Raw genomic sequence first — 18,852 nt, 5'->3', positions numbered from 1 at the left:
TGCCCGGCTGCGGTGCGCGCCCCGCCGCCTCCGCATGCCGGCCGCGCTCGCCCGGGCTCCGGCGCAGTGTTCGCCTGGCGATCCGAGCGGGGACGTAGAGCCCCGCGGGAGGATGCGGCCGAGAAGGGGGCCGGGCCGGGCGGGACCGAGCGGGAGCAGTTAGAGCCCGCGCTGTAGGGCGCAGCCGGGCAACGGGAGCCGCCCGCGCGGCGGTAGCAGCGGCCACAGCATCCCCCGCGCTGGGCGCCCGCACTTGCAGTCGCTGCCGCTGGCAGGCATGAGTGTTATTATAGTGTGCGGCGTTGCCGGTCCATCGCACTGAGCCAATGGCAGGGAGCCACTGGGCTGATACTGAGAGCTGTCAGAGGAGTACATCTGTCACCCGCCACCTCCCCCCTGCCTCCCCCGCCGCCGGGACCCACGGCCGCGCCAGCCTGGCCACGAGTGGGAGCGCGTCGCGACCGCCAGGGGCCGGGAGGCGACGGCCAGTTACAAGTGCGAGACTCCTGCGAGGTGCGGGCGGAGGTGGGGGGTGGGGTGGTGGTGGGGAAATCGACGCGACCGTGGCTTCTGCTCTGCGGGTTGGGGATGAGGGCGGGGGCGCGAGGGAAATAAATAAATTAATAATTCAGTACCCAAGCCGTCCGCTTCCAATTGCAGCGAATCGGGGCAGGTGCCAGGTGCCGCTGGGTTTGGCTTTATGGGCGTCTGCGCTTTGATGCATCTTTGGTATGGAGGGTGAATGCCCCGCACCCCCACGCCCCCAGTTACACATATCACAAGTGCTATGTGCTTGGGGGAGGGGAATTGTGGCGACGCGAGTGGATGTGGAGAGCAGGGAGACGCAGGGACTCCTGATGGATGTGTTCCCATTCCTGGCGCTCTCTCCCCTCATCCACCTCCCCTGGGAGCATCAGTTTTTCCTAAATTGCCAAAGCTGAGAGGAAAAAGGATGCTTTGCGGCAAGAGAAGCTGCTGCCAGGAGCTCCGGAGCAAAAGAGGTGCTGAACAAAAGCAGAAGCCTTCGCCCTAGAAGCGACCTGAAAGGAAAACCTACAGCACACAAACTACTGCGTTTGTCACGGAAAGTAGGGAATGGGGTCTGCTGCCTTTAGCGGAGACAGATTGGGGCTGGACTTTAAAGGGTCAAGGCAGCCATCAGCCAGGGCTGCTTCTCCCTCAACCCCTCCCAGGTGATCCTCTCTCGGTGTAAGTTTAGCTCCTCAGAGGCGGTGGAGTGAGGGCGCCGCATCAGATACACACACCATAGATCTGCTACTACCATAGGACTCATTAGTCGGCACTTAAGAAGATCGATACCAGGCATGGGAGGCTGCGAGATGGTGCCTTCAATGGATTTACTGAAGGCTTTATTTTCCTTTTGCCTTGAAAGGCTTAATTGGTTAAAGCAGATTCCAGACATTCTGATGCCCCTATTCAGAGTCAACTGCAGTCTGATATAGCTGTGTTTATCTCGTGTATCAATGGGTCAACTATACAAATATGGTCCAATTTTTGTCTCCTATACACAGAATTTTCTGTAGCAATGACCCCCGTAAGCCATGATATGGTGCTTAAGTGAATCTGACAGTTTGATTTCACTTTTCCAAAGAAGATAAAATGGGATGTCGTGATAAGACAGGTGGTAGTCACGTGAGTAAATTATAAATTATAGGCTATAGCAGGGGAGTGATAGGTTTATCAAAAAAGAATTATTTCCACGTATCATGCTTCAATTAGAACATACTTGATGCAGATTGATTAAAACTCGTTATGAAGTGTCTGTTATTTAGAGACTAAATTTCTCTGATATCCACTTGGGGGAGTCTGAAAGTCTTGGGAGAAAGAGAGATGGAAAATCAGAAAACTTCTGTGCTCTAGGAAGGAGGCCATCCAAAAATATACAGAACATAGAATGAAGACAATCATATTAGGAAAATATTCAATTTTTTCAAAAATTAAATCCATCTCCTGCTTGCCTCACGACAGAATTGGTTTTGTTTACTAATAGGGCGTTTAGACATTCTCTGCAAACTTCACTTGGGAGGATAGCAGAGTCATAAGCATGCATTTGAAGTTTTAGAAAATGTTGTTAGAGAGGGTAACTTATTCAGGACAGAGCAAGGACACTTCTCAGGAAAATGAAGACACACCATATAAGATCGGGCCATGTGTATTTACTTTTTCTGAGTGCATAAATCAAAATAATGCAAGCTAGGCTTGTATGCAAATATTATTTACTTAGAATACTTCCGTTGTTACTCTCAGATCTTTGCATCACAGTCTAATTTAGAAAATGAGAAATATTTGCCGGAATTGTTTCATGAAATAAATAGCAGACAGCATCTGTGTCAAATGTCATACTGAGCTTCTAGTATATATTCTAGAAATGTGTATATATACACTATATAGTCACACATGCATGCAATGTGTTTAGCATGCTAACACAGATGCATGAACATACCATGCACACTCATAAATATATAATCATAAGTAGCACATAGTTGCACTGTCAATGTTTATAGTTTATTTATACACAAAATTTCAGATAATGCCGAGTGACCAAAACTCAAGGTTAATCTACTTCCTGCATCATTTGGTTGAGTTTTAGGAAGTTACCTCGACAGCTAAAGCATCCGAAGATTTCTATGATGAGAAATCGTGGTTTTACCTGAATTCTCAAGATATGCCTCCTCAGACAGACACACTTGAATGAAAAACCTCCACATTCCCTGGCAGGAATCACGTTCACCTTTTCCAGTTGCATCCTTGGTGTAAGGGAGGGAGGCCCTGGTCACATGGAATCCTGATTTTAAATTATAGAGAACAGCATAGATTTACTACCAATTCATGAAAGTTGGATGCTAGCAGTTATAAAGAAGTGTCAAATGTGTGTATGAATATATATGTATTGTTTCTTTATACACGAATAATCCCTTATCAAAATCAACAATTAACTCAATGTGATCACCAAGTTTGTATACCTATAATTTGAAGAAATTTATCGCTAATAGTCATAAGTGTTATTGAAATGAAACTAATGACTCTTCTTTATAATCACTGATGCTAGCAGACTCTTCACTACTACAGCAATCTCAATATTCAGGAAAAAGACATATTATTGTGGAAAATATGGCTTTTGACTCAACTAACAAATAGGCATGTGATGTGGGAGTGTCATATATCAATCTGTTGATTTCATTGGTTAAGGAATAAAGAAACTGCCTAGGCCCCTTGATAGGCCAACCCTTAGGTGGGTGGAGTAAACAGAACAGAAGGCTGGGAGAAAGAAGCTGAGTCAGGGAGTCACCATGATTCTCCCACTCCAGGCAGACACAGGTTAAGATCATTCCTGGTAAGCCAACTCGTGGGCTACACAGATTATAAGAAATGGGCTAGTCTAGGTGCGAGAGTTAGCCGAGAAAAGGCTAGATATAATGGGCCAAGCGGTGTTTAAAAGAATACAGTTTCCGTGTAATTATTTCAGGTAGAGCTAGCCATGTGGGTGGCTGGGTGCCAGGGACGCAGCCCCGCCACTGTTATTTCAACAGGCATGAAGGGTTTTTTAAATTTATTTTTTATTAAACACTTAATGTAGAAAATAAGGCTTTAGTCATCTAGAGAACAGCACCAGTTTTACAACAATGATTTAAAGTAATGGCGTCAATTTCTATTACTTAAAAACTAGCCTGATATCCTGACTTTGGGTAACTCTTTTGGCTTGTCTTGTTTAGGGATCTATGCCACATTCGCTTTTAAAATATGAAGCTTTCCCTACAACACCTGGGGTAAGACTTAAGTATGTAACTGCCTATTGTAAATATACAGAATCAATATATCTTATTCACAAATTATTTAAAATATTTTGTAGATTAATTAACATCCCTTGTGCTCAATTGCCAACTCTAGCTGGAAAAAAGTAATTAAAATTTTAAATATAAAATTTCCATTTTTAAAAATATATAATTTACTGTTGACCCACGTTAGTCCAGTTTTCCCCCTTCAGAGATCGCATTTCAAAACAAACAAACAAAAAAAAAAAACAAGTACAAAAAACTCTGTGTTCTTTGTGCTTGCCCTCACTCATACAACCCCTTCCTTGCTGGTATCACGGTTTGCTTGACTGGGGTCCAAACATCAGGCTGCTGCTCTGCCCTGGACATTGCTTCAAGGGCGCCTGGCTCACACACAATGTCAGGAAAATGCTGTTATCTGAACGTATAAAACCAAGATAGCAGATAAAGAGAAGACCAATGGCCAACCCCTTGACCCTGATTCCTTCCCTGGATTCAAGTGAGAGAATCCAGTCTACCTGCTGTTAGCTGATGCCGCCTGTTTCAGCCTCCATGTACTGTCATAGAAATCAATATATATGCTGGCTATGTATAGATAACTTTACGGATCTCAACAAAATGATCCGCAAATTAGATTTACTTCTGGATCCCAGTCACTCAGCTTTAACTGAATTCTGTTAGCTGAGTTTATATTTATGCTAGCTATCCTTGGAAAAACACAAAAACAAAATTCATATGTCAGGAGCTCAGTGATCAAGTCTTAGAATATTTTGGGAGAAATGTAAACCCATATATTGAAATAACGCGTGACTTAGTGCTTTCTGTGTTTGTATTCTTGGTTTATGTTGATGTTGGGAATTATATTGAAGTAGAATATTATTGCTTTCATTATTTTGAGCAAACAAGGAAGAATCTCATAAGTCAACAAATACAAAATTTATTTGTCCAAAGATAAAGTTAAATTATATTGTGGCATGTGGCTAAGAAAATGCTGTATACTTCAGTTGGAGATATGGAATGATGACATCACCTTTGAGCATACTCGGGAACCATAAGCATCCAGTACTTTGAGACCAGTGTTGACAAATAGTCATAAACAAATTCATGTTTAAGATTGGGTTGGATATTAATAATGCAACATCATCTGTTGTATTAAATTAAGACTGTAAATTGGGATATTTTGCCTGTTGTATTTTCATTTGCCTTCTTTTTGTTTTGTGTTTACTTAAGTTCTTTAAGCATATGGGGTTGTATAATTAGTTTGATGTTAGCACATTTAAGTAAAATTGTGCCATGAGTAAATTTCTATGTGAAGAAGTCTTTTAAAATATTATACTAGTTATCCAAATATGAGAAACACTGGTATACACAAGTTATGAAGTATGTTATATCAGATAACCAGGACGAACCTCATCTGCAGGCTATAATGCTACTGTATGACTTATTGATTGATGATATTGTGGAAAGTTAACGTTAAATTATTATTCCTTTAATTGGTTCCATACCCATATTTCTGATTTCATATCTCAGTTTTATGTGCTGAAACACAAAACCTAAGCTTTCAAATTCAATACCACACAGTTGTAGCATGTCATTTTAAAAGTCTCCACTGTGAAGGAAAACACATCAATAATCAACTCCTCCGATTCACTGATCATAGGATGCATATTAATTCGAGATGCTACAAGTCAAATGTATGTCAGAATCAGGGAGGTCAAGAAGCCAGGCTTCAATAGACTCTGTTCTTGTGAACATCCTGTAAAACTGTTGAGATGCATTGCCAACTAAATCAGTCCCTAGAGATGATTTGTGATTTAGTCTCCTAACTTTTAATGCATAATCTTTAAAATAATGTGAATGCATATGATATTGTCTTACATATTTTCAAGCTTTAATTTCTGTGATTCTCAGATAACAAACTTTTTCAAAGCTTATACTGACCATGCCTGACACAATTAAATCCCGTCTTGGTTAAATTCTTAAGGCTGTGGGTATGGATATTTAAGTATTTGGGGAGTGCAAGCATTAGTGCAAGTGTAAAATTACTTTTTTGGTGCAAACATAAGATTTAAATTAATTATTTACACTATATAGAACTTCTTACACATTTCTTAGAGGAATGATATCTGGTTATTTTATATAACACATTAAAAGATACTGATAATTCCAAAGCATTTTCCCTCTTTCCATCAATTCTTCTAAGTACCCTGGGATAAGTGCCAGAATATGCTAATTTGCAAGCCAAAGCTATATTTCCAACATATTGCCAAAGAAATTAATGGAATTGGCTGCTAAATAACTATTTCACCAAAGGAATAACATTAAGATATATTATTTTATGTTAAGAAAGGAGCAATTTTTACACTTATATGTTTTAGAGCATTTTGAAAGCAATATAGCAATATGTGTCAAAATTAAAATTGCGTACAAATTTTGACTCAGCTATCTCATTACTGAAGCTTGCTACACAGAAGGCAAGTATTTGTGCAAGAATATTTACAAGGAGAGTTTATACAGCATTGTTCAGTTTTTCATAGTTATAGAAATCTGGCTATCCAAAGAAAATAGTTATATAACACATTATGTAAGCCAAAACTTCTGAGAATATTTTAAAATTGTAAAGAGTTTTTCTATCCATTGATTTGTTAGGATTACTAGCTGTTTTATTACATAGAAAGAGTAAGCACAAAGGGCACCAAAGCATATAATATAAATTACATTTGTGTATGAATGAAGACAAACACATACTTTTGTGAAATATTTAACAGGTACAAATATGTGAAGAACTATTTAGATTATTGATTGTGTTTCCTGGTTTGGCTATGGGCTTAAAGATGCAATCAGGAGAGAAAGAAAATGTTGGGGAGGGAGAGGAAGAGATTAGGCAAACAAGCATAAATGTGCATATGCACAGCTTGGTAAAGTAAAGATAAGAGGAATTTGGTGAAGGCTCATGGGAGGAAAAAGGACTGAAGTATTTTCTGATGTATTCCTACATCTAAATAACATGTGTAGAAATTTAGACTTGGAATAAGTGGAATCAGTTAAAGTGTTTTAAAAAGTTAAGAAGAGATAATACACTTACCTTAGCTAAAGGCCAAAAAGGATAGATAAAATAATATCAATAAACATTGATATTATAGCAATTGATCAAGACTTTAAATAGAGATAGTGAGTAGGAAGAGTATGGGTAAATGCTTTTAGAGTTGAAATTTATGGCACTAATCATGAGATTAGATATGATATAATGAGCACATTAATAACTAAACAGTAAGAATTTTGCCCCTAGCAAATGAGAGAATAATGACGCGATTTTTGAGACTGGGAAGTTTAAAATAAATTAATTTTATGAAAATGTTAAATTTCAGATTAATTTATGTTATTTGGATTATTTGTTAACACGTCAGTAGAACCAAAAAAATGAAGGGACACAGAATATGTACTCAGGATTGGTAGTTCCTTTGGAGCCATGGACATTATCAGTTATACTTACATCTCTGTGAGACCATAATGAGATGCCACAAAGGAATACCCAGCAGAGAGTTGATACAATGAACAATGACCCAACAGAAGAAGGAAAGAGATTTCAAAATGAGCTTTAAAACCAAGAGCATGTGGTGTCTCAGTATTTTCCTATAAAGATGAGGACTGGCTTTATATAGAGATAATCTTCAAACATGGGGATACTTCTAAGAAGGTAGTTTTCAAAAGTCTTGGGAAATCTGGACAGTAGTTCCAACAAAACGCAAAAGATGACCTGAAGTCATCTTGAATGCTTTTAGTGATTTTAAAAATTCTCTCAACAATATAAACAAAACATTGCAGTAAATTTACAGATATGAAACCATAAAATGGCTGAACTACCAAGACTTACTTCTACTAACATTTGAAACCTATTTATGTATAGATAGTACAGATGGTTACATGTGGGGAAAAGCCTAGCGATCAGGAGAACACAAGTCCCTAGTAGGATATACACCCAACTCCCCTCATTTTCTACTTTTCCTAATAAGAAATAGAAGCCTGGAGGTGGTGGTGCATGGCTTTAATCCCAGCACTGTGACTCAGAAGGCAGAGGCAGGTGGATTTCTGTGAGTTCAAGGTTAGCCTGGTTTACAGAGTGATTCCACGACAGCCAGGGCTACACAGAGAAAAAAACAAACATCCAAAACCTGAATCAGAATCATCATAATAAAGAATTAAAAAAGAATTTTGACTAGGACTTGAAACATGTAGTCATTTTGAATTAAGACCAAATGAATATAAAATAAAACTGTATATAGTTTCTTAACTTATCAAAGTGATTTATAAGATAATAATTTCAAATTACTATATTAAAATGCAATAGTTGAGTGACTTAGACAGAAACTTGTTCCTCTTAGTTATAAAGATTGATGAACCAAGGATCAGTGTACTCACTCTTTTAGTCTGGGGAGATCCCATTCTGGGTCACTGACCTATGTTAATTTTTGTGCCTTTAAAGAGCGAAGTAATCAGCAATTTTCTGTCATTCCTCAGGATCCCGCTAATCCCTTTACATAGGGATGATATTCATGACCTAATTAGATCCCAAAAATCTCACTTCCACATGCCACCATATTGGAAATAATAGCTGAAACATGATCTTCCAGTACACAATATTCAATCAAGAATTTATAAATTTAAAAAGAAAAACCATGATTTCATTGGCTATTACTAAATGTACACCTCATAAAATTCAGAATGTATTTATATTTCATTACCCATGCAGAAGCCAGTTATCTCTTTCTATGTGGGTCCCTGGGAATGGAACTCAGGCTACCGGGCATGTCAGTAGACAGCTTTACCTAATCAACCATCTCATCATCCTGGACCTGTTTTTCTACTATGCTTTTCTTTGCGATAGACCCTGAACCAGCAAGCCAAAGAGAATTATGTTTTCTTCTAGGGTGAGCCAATAACATGATGTGTGCTTTCATTCTAAGATGCTCAGGAAGAAGTGGAAAATTCCTGTAGTATCTTTTCTACATTATTAAGAATGAAAAAATGTTTTTAGAGACATTTTATCAATATATACTTGATGCTGCCTGTTACTTTTATATGACACTTGATAAGAAAATTGCTTATTTAAATTGGCACCAAACGTGAGTTATGCACTGGATGGTGAAGAATAGGTATAATTTTTAACAATGAAAGATTTTCATAGGAAGATATATACTATAAGATGGTCAGTAGAAAATCAGCACTAAGATCCAGAACTTTAGAAGATGTATCATCTTGAAAGTTCCATTTTAAAGATCAATAGCTTAAGAAATCAAAGGAATCATTTTTTTTTTTTTTTTAGAATTGCCAAAGAACTGCAATATCTCGTGCAACTCAATGTCTTAAGAGCTTTGGAGATTAATTACAAAATTTTGAAGTAGAACATTTAGTGAATATGTTTATTTAACCTCACCTAACTTCTCCTATGGATTGTTTTGTTTGTCCTATCTGACTTTCAAGTGTGTGTGTGTGTGTGTGTGTGTGTGTGTGTGTGTGTGTGCGCGCGCGCACCTTGTGACTGACTTATGTGTATGTAATATGTTCAAGCAGAGGTAAAAGGTGGCATTTTGGAATTCCTAAAATTAAAAAAAATCCTAAATCTCTCCTGCAACTCTTGTAAGTTCACAAAATATGAAGGGAAAAATTTCTTCATTTTATTTTTCAGTGCTACAGAAACTGTTTTCTTGAAAAAAAATCATTTATTTTACATATTATTTTCTTATGAAGGCTAAGCATCGTTCATGCACAATGGCAAGAGAATACTATTTTAATTTATGCAAGAAAATAGGTCATTTATTAATGATTTAGATACACATGACAGTTTAATATTAGGAATCAAACAGTATATTGCATTAAAAGGTCAAATGAGAAAATACCTTTTATATAACATTATTTCATCCTAATGGATGAGTCTTTTATATACAGTCTAATTGCTGCTGTGGAATTCAGAACATCATTTACCATATAGTTAAAAAATAATTTACTTGCCATCACTGGGGATTTAAATGGTCTAGTTAAGTGAATTTTCCATACTCTTAAAATTTTTAAAACTCATTAATTTTAAATACATTACATACTTCACTAACTTAGTCAACAGAGTAATCTAATAAAAATTGGTATATTCATACATTTAATATTGCCCTTCAGTAATAGATTAAGGAACCGGTACATGCACGATGCACGCAGTATAGTTCAGTAACAAGAAAAGATCATTATTAAAAAATGGACAAACAGATGCAGATGAATTGCTTTATAGATTTAATTGTTTTAAAAATTTGATAATTAGGAAGAAAACTCTTATAAAACTCTAGGGCAGACTCTTGTACTGTCAGGGGTTTTCAACTGCATGAGTAAACAGAGTTGTCAATTCATTCAAATTGATTGATAATGCCATCCTATTTCTGCTGCATTCCTACTGGCATTCTTTCTCTTTGATATATCAATTACTGAATGAGAGGTTTTGATGTTTTCCAGTATCAAAATGTATCTATCTATTTCGAATGTCAGTTAGCAAATTGTGTCCTTTGTATTTTGAAATTCTGATGCAGCCATGTTAGATTTTGATCTTTTGGAAAGTAGATTCCTTTACTACTACACAGTGTCTTTCTGTTGCTAATAATTTACAATCATTATATTTGGCTATTTCTGAAGTTAATAACTACATTGACACTTTTTACATTATTTTTTTCTGTACATTATGAAATATGGTTATGTCCACATTCATGTCCCTCCCCCAACAATGTATTTTGAATGTTTGGAAACAACTCACCAGTCCAGTCAAGGCTTTCAATAATACAGGGGTGGGGAACCATTCATTGGAAATTCCTTACCAGAACACTCTTAATTAAAGAATGTGTCCCAATTCTTCAGCAGCTATCAACTATCAACAGCTTCTCTTTAAGTGATGGGAAAGCTGTAGCGCCTTCCCATTCATGCTGGAAATTTGACCATCTTGATCTTGTGTTGATCTGTACACATAACCACAGCTATTATGCGTTTGCATCCGGAAGACACCATTTCACTGGTCTTTCCCATCTTTCGACTCTTAAATCCTATCTGTCAGCATGCCAGAACCTTAGGGTAGGGGAGAGGGGAACGTGTCTCATTTAGGGCTGGGTATACAGTCTCTTTTTCCATTATTTTGGCCAATTAGACATATTTGCACTGTCTGTTGTAGTCTGTAGATAGAGGGTTCTCTGACTAACCTTGAGAGAACAGGTCAATGAGTATAAACAAAAGTTTTTATAAAACAATTGGAAAATATGAGCGTTTTTTGAACTATGTTGCCCTTCTTTCTCATTTTTAAGATCTTTATTTTAATCTATCAGACTGCTAGTATTTATGGTGTATTTGTTATAGAGAAAGTATATGTTTTAATTTATGTCACTAGTTATTTTTTTAAAAGAAAGGAAAAGCACATAAGTAAAAATTAAGAGATATATAGTTGAGTAGTTTCAATACTCTTCTACATCAGTGCTTCTCAAACTTCCTAATGCTGTGACCCTTAATACAGTTCCTCATGTTGTCATAACTCCGAACATAAAATTATTTCAATTGCTACTTCATAACTGTAAATTTACTATTACGAACTATAATGTAAATATCCTTCTCTTCCTATGGTCTCAGGCAATCCTTGCAAAGGGTCAGTTGACCTAAAAGGTCACAACCCACAGGTTGAGAATCACTGCTTTGTAGTAGGTATCTATTGTAGTTTCAAACCTAAATATACCAATTAATTAATAAAATCTTTAACTCTATTTACTGCAAATTGAAACTATCCAAATGCTAATCAGCTGATAAATAAGTGATATGAATTTGTCCCCGTGTGTACACAGATTATTCAGCAGTAGAAGAGACAAAATACTGATATTTGTAGCAAAAATGGTATTTCACAAAAATATTACGGTAATGATCCAGACCTCCGGGTAAGTATTATATGAACTTTATTTCAATGAAAATTCCAAGAAAAGAAAAAACAATCTGCAAATTAGGAAACTAAGTCGAAGGGAACGTAGTTGTATAAGAGGTAATGCTTTTTGAAATGTACAGAAACTAGACCAAGGTGTCCAAGGTAATATAAATACCTAAAATGTTAAGCTTTACTGAGAATGCATATTTATAACTTTAGTTCCTTCATTTTAGACTTTGTTGTTTTGCTTTGTAAGATTTGTTTATTTACATTCAACTGTGTTTTTTATGTTGCCTGTTTTGCAGTACTATTTTTCATTTTCAATTTTATTGTTTAAAGCTTTTTCTCCTACCTTATGAGTATTTTTAATACCTCTACCATATTACTGAATAATATGGCAAGAGTAAATATCTTTTGCTTTGTACTGAGCTTAGGGAAAAATCAAGCTTGTTATATGATACTTTGAGGTATCTTTCATAGGGCTGATGATAATTCTGTACTTTCTTACAACTGCTTTTTCATGAATGGATGGTGAATTTTTTTCAGTGCCTTTTCTGAATCATTTGGTATAACCATATGGCTTTTCTTATTTAAGTTTTCATTCTGGATAATTAGAGCTTGGCAAATGACTTTTATAAAAAAAAGTTTAATTGGTTTTGCGTTCCTAAAATAAATCTCACTTGGTTCTGATGAATTGAAAACATTCCCATGCTACCATGAGGATCTTTGTGTTCTACCTTTGCTGAATTGGCTCTGTGTTTAGCTTTCTATTTTCTGCTTGTCTGCTTTCCACTAAGCAGTTTAAAATCCCATTGATGACTTCTATTCTAACAAGTATACTTCTTTTAAAGTTTGTTCCCATGTGATTATCAGCAAACCAGTTCCTTTGTCTTCTTCCATCAAGAAGGTCCCTTAGCGTTGCATCAGGGCGTTCTCCTGTAGCTCTGTGTCCGTCTGCAGGACATTGGGATCACAGCTCTACACATGATATCTACTTAATTATAGCACATACCCTATGGACTTCACTTAAACCATGACTTCAATTACTTTACTACCTATTAGCAATGCCTCTCAGATTTGTGTACTATACAAGAATATCTACATCCCTTTTTATGTCTAATATATTATGTCATTAAAATTTGCAAGCATGTTTAATGACTACTTGTGAAAGCAAATTTAATTGTAGACAAATGCTAGACTTTGCTGATACCCCAACAAGGCTGCAGCATTCTTTTATTTTTTAAGGATATATATTTTTATTGAAATTGTAGCATCCTGGGAACACCTTTGAGTTTTCTTTTGATATATCAAAACAGTAAAGAGATACTGGATTAAAAATATAGACATATTTTGGATGTTAATAGGCTTATTCAGTTTTTGTCTTTTCAAGTGGTTCATTCCACTGGAGAGCTCCCCCCAACAGAAAACAAAAGCAACAGCAGCAACAACAAAATGTAAGTCTAGTTAATGGTTTAAGTAGACCAAGTGTAAAGGAAAACACCAACTTTTATTTATTAAAAGATAAAAAAATCACATAATTAGAGTTACAAATACTTGACAACATTGACCTTCATACAAACTTATTATACTCTCAAGGTTTATTCCAAATACAGGCTGTGGAGCTCATAATTCACATCTAAGTGTCTGCTAATAAATAAACCAAACATAGATATGTGGTTTTCTAGTTTTCTAAAAGAAGTTATTTGGATTGAATTTTGTGCTACTGTTTTCTCTCCTTTTTCCATTCTTACATAATTTATTTACCAATAGCATGTTCATTTTTTTAATGTGAATGAAGGATTTGACATGTCTCATATTAGAGAAATATAAACCACCAATGCAATATCAAAATTTTATTATTTCCACTGTTTATTTAACGATTCCTAAATATTCATTTTTTATCAGATTATAATAGAGTAATAACATGAGAATCTTTCCTTTTATTCCTTCAAACACTCCCATACACCATTCCTTCAGTCCTTAATAGTCATGGCCTCTTTTTTCAATAATTGTTGTTGTATATGTTTATAAGCTCAAATATTTCCAAATATAACTTAATCATTTTGTGTAATGCTACTTTTATCCATATTTTTAGTACTGACCATTTGGTATTAGACAACCGTTGGTGCTCTCTCTCCTGGGGAAGAGCTCTCTCAATCCCAGCTTTCCTCAGTTGCCTCTGGTTCTTTGTGCAGTGTTAGCTGAATAAGGTAGGCACTAATGAACCTGTCAAAGCAGACAGGGAAATGCCTTTGAGGCTTCAACAAAGAACTACAGGAAACTGAATGTTCAATATTAATAGAATAAATGGTTTTTGACTGAGAAAGAAACTAGCACACTTATACTTTTAAAAATCCACTTAACCAATTAAATTTTATGTCACATAAGAGAAGGCACATTTCCCAAAACGATGTTAAAATCACAGATTTCCAAAATATATGAACCCTGCACCAAATATGTTTTAAATGATCAGTCCTTCTCCACTGGCACCATGTAAATGCAATAAGTGCTGATTCGCACTGTAATGAGGACATCAGCACCACCACGTGAGCTTATGTGATTACCTTGCACTTCTGTTTCAGTCATACGCATTTCATTTTCAGTTAATGAAATCTTCTCTGTGGTCTATTTCTTATCATATTGTTTTATGCATCGAAATTATCCTAATGAGAAAACCACGCGACATGCTTATGAGATGAGTACTCTCTGGTCCGTCATTGTAAAGGAAGTATAAAGGGAGTGTGTGAGCGCTGGAGTTTTGAAGAGCAGAATTACAGCGGAAATTACTCCAACTGGCCCTAGTACATGCAGTAAACAGTTTGGTTCACGAACGGTGAGAGTGGGAGAAAAACCCCGTATTTATACTCTCTTGGTTTTAGTATCAGTCCGTTACACGGATTCTAAACCTTGTTTTATGTCTAACTTGAACTATGCCGAGTCGTTCAAGAATTGTGCTAACCTCTCCGATGTACCCGGAAAGAAATTACCCTATATTCTAAATTGCATCTCTGTAACACTGCACAACTGAGGTTGACATATCTCTTCAGTCTACAAATAAATAGTCTTTAAAAATACCCAAAGCAAGGCTGGAAGATGAAATATGTTAATCGACTTTCTGTTCTCCTCCCATTCTAAAATTTTGAGTTACTATATTTTACTATTGTGAGACTTTGTGTCCTTGAAATACAAATGTTCTAGCTAACAGCATAAAGCAAGATCCAGAGACAGTTGATCAAGACCAAGTTCCTGACGTTAAAATATCAAATCATTTGGTTTAACAACTGTCATTATTACAATTTTTTGAGAAAAATATGGTTTTGGAGATCATGCTTACAGAACATACTCATGATTTCAAGCCCCCACAATATTTTAATTCCATAAGGTATGTGGGTGGATATTTCAAATTGACATAGTTTTGTGTTATTTTTTACATGCAAAATTATTATCAGATGGAGGGGAAATTAAATAATTCTGAATGTGATTTTAAAAACCCACAATGTTCTTGACTTATGTTACCAATTTTAAACTATTGCTAAAATTTATTCACTTTTGGTAAAGGGATAATATTAATAACATAATATCAATTTTAATAAAACTAAATATAGAAAGGTTTTCTTAAAATAACCAGAGAAAATGTTCTATTAAGTTGCTATATATAGAAGTAGGAAAAATAGCTAATTGATATACATATACATATGTGTATATATGTTTATATATAATATATATAAAATACTTGACTGATATTGAATTTTTATGAAATACAAAGTTGACTTTTATGGAATTAAAAAGTAGAATGTTTCACTGATTTTATCATTAAGATTATATATCTCAAATGATGATAAACTGATACTCTTTTGCTTACCAAAGACATCATTTCCTTCTGATCAATAACCTAGCATATAATAATGTAGAAAAAAAAACTCAGGATCTCTTCATGTTTTATATTTTTAGACAATTAGTAAAACCACTGTTAATGCAAATAATTTGTCATGTTATTAGATAATTCAAAGAATTCATTATCAATTAATTTGTTAAATGATATAGTTTTAATAAACTCTTATTTTTAAAACATAACTCGGAAATGCTATTTTATAATAATCTGGGTAGAAATGGTCATTTTGCATTCTCATTTCTCTCTATGATATTGGTTGAGGACTATGTTGTAAATACATTGTACTCCATTCTTCTTCTCCCAATATAATCCATTACTCTTTCTTATAATGAGATCTTGCCATAGTGAATCCATGAACAGAAGTCTCTACTTTGAGTCTATTTGTTGGAATTATAGATCTAAAGTATTATTCGTGGCATAGGTATATATCAACAACATCAAATATTGGTTAAAATGCATTTTGAAGTTCTGATCATGATTCTCTGAGATAAAATTTAGTTTGAGTGCAGAAAAAATGAATAGAACAGGAAGCTGTGGATAGAAACTAGTATTGCTGGGAGGTAACTAATAGAGAAAAGAAGCCACAAAGGCTAGAGAGCGCGAGGCAGGGAATGCGCACTAAGTCTTTCAGGGAGGAAAGGGAAGGGTGAGAAATAAAGCAATTATACATTAATTGAAAAAAAGAAATAAAACGATCTAACAATAATACAAATAGTCTAGTCTAAATAAACAAATAACAAAAGAACAATTAATATCAAAAACCAGTCAAAACATGATGAGGAGTTAAATAGGAAATTAGTGGTAGCCACAGCCCATGCAGCCGTGGTTTCCCAGAAAAGGCGATAGCAAACAGAGACACAACTTTTCTCATAGGGAACCTGAAATGACCCTATCCTATAGCAATACTGACGAATATCTTGCATATCACCATAGAACCTTCGTCTGATAGAGACAGAGACCCACACTGGAGCACTGGACTGAGCTCCCAAGGTCCCAATGAGGAGTGGAAGGAGGGAGAAGATGAGCAAGGAAGTCAAGACCACTGAGACAGTGGGGCTGATCTATTGGGAGCTCACCAAGGCCAGCAGGACTGTGACTGAAAAAGCATGGGATAAAACTGGACTCTCTGAACATGGCGAACAATGAGGGCTGATGAGAAGCCAAGGACAATGGCTCGGGGTTTTGATCCTACTACATGTTCTGGCTTTGTGGGAGCCTAGCAATTTGGAAGTTCACCTTCCTAGACCTGGACGGAGAGGGGAGGACCTTGGACTTTCCACAGGGCAGGGAACCCTGACTGCTCTTTGGACTGGAAAGGGAGGGGGAGAGGAGTGGGGATAGGGGGAGAAGGGTGGGAGGAGGGGGAGGGAAATGGGAGGCTTTGGAGAGGCGGAAACTTTTTTTTTCCTTTTCTCAATTAAAAAAAAAAAAAGCTAAAAAAAAAAAAAAAAGAATGAAGGTTTCTTTTTCTCTACCCCCACTGCTGTTTGTAAATAGCTTAGCTAGTTCAAGGGCAGCACTGAGGGAGAGGCTGGAGACACTGTATCTGTGACACTTTTTCTGAGTTCTTCCTTCCACACTTCTCTTCCTTGTGGCCTTGTTTGGCACAAGAGGACACTCTTCCAAGGCACTTGCTCTTGTCTAAAGTTTTCCAAAGTCATGGAGCCACAACTGGATGGTGGTGTGCTTGAGAAAGGAGCAGCAGACTGTCTGGACCATAAAAGGTGATGGATTAATCCAAACCTTAAATGAAGACCACAGCACAAGAAATAAAACCCTTTCCATCTGGCAGATGATGGTCTCCAGATAATTACTCTTATAATTTAATAAGCTACAAATCTGAGATACAGAATATTTAATAATGCTGCCAACCACAATGAGAATACAGCGATACCAAGGGCTGTATAAACATGGCTATCTTGTCCAAAACAATTCATGATTAACCAAAAAGAAATAATGTTTCTTTGTGATAAAGCCAGTGTCGGGGTAACGTTAATAAAAAAAATAAAATATTATCACAAAACAGTTTGAAAACATCTTCTAACTTAGAATATCTTTTTAAGGTTGGGCAGTGGTGCACATGTCTTAATCTCTCCTGCACTCAGAAGGCAGAGGAGTGGGAATCGCTAAACTCAGTGCCAGCCTGTACTACAGAGTGACTTTCAGGACAGTCAGAACTACACAGGACAGCTCTGTCTTGAAACAAACAAGCAAACAAACTAACAGCAAAAATATAGAAAAAAAAAACAGAAAAAGAAAAAAAAAGGAAAGAAAGAAAAATGTCTTTACCATTGAAAACCTGCATTAGAGATACAATAAAGTGTCAGGTCCGGAGAGCATTAAGGACTCAAAATCAGTATCTTATGAAGGTTACTTCTCAGAGACATTTATCCTTAATAACGTGCCACTAGTTATAGCAACAAAGTGAGCTCTCAAACGTGTTTCTTTATGAACCTAGAATGCAGTAAGTGGAGAAATATTCACATTATCTGAAGCTGTGGTGTTGATTTTTCAGAATAGGCAAAGGTATAAACGTGATACCATTCCAAGTCTGCATTTCTCTCTGCGACTTAGGCTATTTCTTGGTTAAACTCTCATGCCTTTTAAACACATGCAGTGTTCAAGCAAATATTGCTTACAGCTCTAGACTGGTTAAAACTATATGCTAACTAATTGTACTGTAAATGGCATAAGATAAGCTAGTTTTTGTATAAAGCTTATTTCTCAAAATTATTAAGTTTCAATATATTTATTATATTTATACAAATTTATTACATTGTACATTAGGATGCATCATGCCAATGCATGTGACTTTATGCAATGTATAATTTCCTATATGTTTTGTCATTAAAACTGCAAACAATTTTTAAAGTTTCTGATAGGTTATATACTATTAGCCTCAGATTTTCATAAATTCTCATTCTTGGAATATTCACTTAATAACAAAACTCTTTATAAATTTTTCACTGAGAGATGTTTTATACCCCTTAGTTGTGATGGTTAATATATTCTTCACCTGAACTATAAACACTTACCTGTCATTTCCACTGTCAACTATGAATAACATATTTTCTAATATTAGTATTTAGGACATCATAATGGGAACTAACTGAAAATTTCCTAATTTGGGCTACTACCAAAATTCACTTCTCATTTTCATGTTGAGAACTGAGTCACTCATTTCTCCAGGAAACAGTTGCTGAGCATCTACTATGGCAGACAGCTCATTTCCAAAA

Source organism: Microtus ochrogaster, chromosome 4, assembly GCF_000317375.1.
Source record: "Microtus ochrogaster isolate Prairie Vole_2 chromosome 4, MicOch1.0, whole genome shotgun sequence".
In the NCBI taxonomy this organism is placed as follows: Eukaryota; Metazoa; Chordata; class Mammalia; order Rodentia; family Cricetidae; genus Microtus; species Microtus ochrogaster.
The sequence above is the reverse complement of the archived record's forward strand: the minus strand, read 5'-3'. Positions refer to the sequence as shown.